Source organism: Vicugna pacos, unplaced genomic scaffold (assembly GCF_048564905.1).
Source record: "Vicugna pacos unplaced genomic scaffold, VicPac4 scaffold_20, whole genome shotgun sequence".
Lineage (NCBI taxonomy): Eukaryota > Metazoa > Chordata > Mammalia > Artiodactyla > Camelidae > Vicugna > Vicugna pacos.
In genome coordinates this window covers 30893715-30897052 of record NW_027328741.1, presented here as the reverse complement: position 1 = coordinate 30897052, position 3338 = coordinate 30893715, and positions in this window count along the sequence as shown.

Genomic DNA, 3338 nt, shown 5'->3' with positions numbered 1-3338 from the left:
CCTTTTTTTTTTCCTTTTCCTTTCTCTTTTTTAATCTCTCTTCTATCGGTTTTACCTTCTGTTACCTTTTTAACCTTGACTTTTGAACAGTCGTCTACATTGACGGTTTTAATCCCTTTTAAATGTTTCCTTGAAAATCTTTTTATTATTATTATTTTTAAACATCCACCCCCTTTCCTTTTTCTCTTCTCTTGGTTTAGATCTCCTGTTATTGATTATTTACAGGTTTCAGATATCGTTTCTCGATCTTTTTTCTCCTTTTTATTAAGGTTATTAAAAGACGTCTCAACTCGATCGCTCTTCTGCTTCCACTTACTCTTCTATTATTGATTACACAGTGTCTTCAAACCTTTTCTTTCTCCCTCCTTTTCAAATCCTGTGTTTTATCTCTTGTTAAAGTCTGTTTTATTTCCGATTACCTTTTAAAAATTTACTTTTGAAACAATTGTGTTTTATTTTCTGATCTTTTATATTTTTTAAAGGCTTTTAGAAGACGTCTCACCTCGATCGCTCTTCTGCTTCCACTTGCTCTTCTATTATTGCTTGTACACTCTTTTCAAACCTTTTTTTCCTCCATTCTTTTAAAATCCGGCTCCCCCACCCCCCTCCCCCTCCCACCGTCTCTATCTCTGTCTCTCTCTCTCCCCCTATCCCCCTCTCCGTCTCCCTCTATCTCCCTCTCCCTCTCCCTCCCTCCCTCCCTCCTCTCTCTCTCTCTCTCTCTCTCTCTCTCTCTCTCTCTCTCTCTCTCTCTCTCTCTCTCTCTCTCCCCCTCTCCCTCTCCCTCTCCCTCTCCCCCCCTTTTAAAGTTTTATTCCTGTATAGGCTTTAGATAAATACCTAAACTCCTTAAGGACCACAATAGATAACTGATACTCCTTAAGCCACAGTGCCAGAGAGATAGGAGCAGCATGAGGAAGCAGAGGAACCACTCCCAATGAAAAGAGCCAGAGAAATTCCCTGAAAGCACGATCCACAAAATAGACACGGATGGCCTGCTAGATCAAGATTTCAAAAAAGGAGAGATCCAAGTACCGAAGGAACTCCAAGTGATAGTGTTTAGATGTATACTGTACGTCAAAAACGAAATCGAAGCTCTAAAGAAGAGTCAAGGAGAACTGGTCAGCTCACTGGCTGACATGAGAAGTGGTCTAAAGGCTGTCCAAAGGAGGCTAGATCACACCGAGGAGCGAATAAGTGGCCCAGAAGACAGGACAACAGAAAGAACCCAATCAGAACAGCTGAGAGAAAAACAAATAAAGAACAACGAAAACAATCTCAGGGACCTACGGGACCATCGAAAGCGTGCCCATCTACGCACAATAGGGGTTCCAGAAGGGGAAGGGAGAAGCAAGGGGGTCGAAAAGGTATTTGAAGAAAGCATGACTGAAAATTTCCCAGCTCTAAAGAAGGAATCCGATATCCAAGTCCAGGAGGCTCAGAGGGTGCCAAACAGGGAGAACTCAAACAGACCCACACCGAGACCTATCCTAATCCAGATGGTCAGAGTCAAGGAGAAAGCAATGATCCTAAATGCCTTTAGGCAAGAGAAAAACAAAGAGTGAGTTCCAAGGGAACCCCCATAAGGCTCTCAGCGGATTTCTCTCCACAAACACGTCAGGCCAGAAGGGATTGGCAAGATCTATTGAAATTCCTGAATGAAACACAAAACAAAACAAAACAAAACAATGCAGCCTAGGATACTCTATCCAGCAAAGCTATCCTTTAGAATAGAAGGAGAGGTAAAGAACTTCACAGACAAGCAAAAGCTAAAAGAGTTTTGCAACACTCAACCCATGCGAAAAGAAACATCCACAGGTCTACTCTAAATAGAGAAGAAGCAGGACGGTACAAACATGAGACACTCATCCCCGGAAAGGTGATCACTCCCGTTCATTCCAAACAGAATAAACACAAAATTGTAAAAGAAGACATCTAAACCATCAGGAGTGACAGAGGGAAGCAAGAAAATATAGAGACTTTTATTTTTCCCCCTTCTCCTTCCTTTCTTTCTCTTTGAAACGTTTTGTTCTCGGTAGGATGGGCTTGAGATTCTATTACTATCTGTTTCGTACAAACAGTTATAGTCCTAGGTGAACAGATTTCCAAAAGAAAAACGAACGAACGAACGAACGAACGAACGAACTAACAAAACAGAAACAGACCGACAGATTACAAACTTGAGGTTGTCAGGGGTAAGGGCGGTGGGACGGGACTGGGATCTCCACATGTAGAATAGATAAACACGATGGTACCGTGGAACACGGGGAAGAAAAGTTTAAAAAAAAAAAATCAAATAAGCCAAATGACGCCTACCCGCCCGAAGAAAGAAAAGTCCATAGACACGGACGCGCATGCGTACAGACACCGCATACAGAGAGAGAGAGAGAGAGAGAGAGAGAGAGAGAGAGAGAGAGAGAGAGACAGACAGACAGACAGACAGACAGACAGACAGACAGACAAAGACAGACAAAGACACACATACTTAAGCCAAGCATGCAAACTAAAAATCCCTACATGACGTGAAGCAACCCAGATCATCCAATAACCAAGGACGCCCGGTCAACTAGAGATCCTTGGGGCCACAGGAGGCCAGGTAAGCCGCATAGGCACACAGAGTACAATCCCTCGGGCCACGGGCAGCTGAGAGGGCCGCGACAGCTGGTCGAACGCGTTGTGGGGGGGGATCCACTGGGAGATCCACTCGGGCCGCCATCAGACAGAGGGCCGCGACGGCTGGTCGACCTCGTGGGGGGAGGGGATCCAATCAGAGATACGCTCGGGCCGCCATCAGACAGAGGGCCGCGACGGCTGGTCGACCTCGTGGGCGGGGGGGGGGGGTCCACTGGGTCCGCGGCGGCTGGTCGACCTCGTGGGGGGGGGATCCACTCGGAGATCCGCTCGGGCCGCGACGAGACAGAGGGCCGCGGCGGCTGGTCGACCTCGTGGGGGGAGGGGATCCACTCGGAGATCCCCTCGGGCCGCGACGAGACAGACAGAGGGTCGCGACGGCTGGTCGACCTCGTGGGGGGGGATCCACTCAGAGATCCACTCGGGACGCGATGAGAGAGAGACACAGAGAGAGAGCCGCGACGGCTGGTCGACCTCGCGGGGGGGATCCACTCGGGGATCCCGTAAGGACACAGGGAGCGAGAGGGCGAGAGGGCGAGAGGGCGAGAGGGCGAGAGGGCGAGAGGGCCGCGACGGCTGGTCGACCTCGTGGGCCGCGACGGCTGGTCGACCTCGTGGGGGGGGGGATCCACTCGGAGATCCGCTCGGGCCGCGACGAGACAGAGGGCCGCGGCGGCTGGTCGACCTCGTGGGGGGAGGGGATCCAC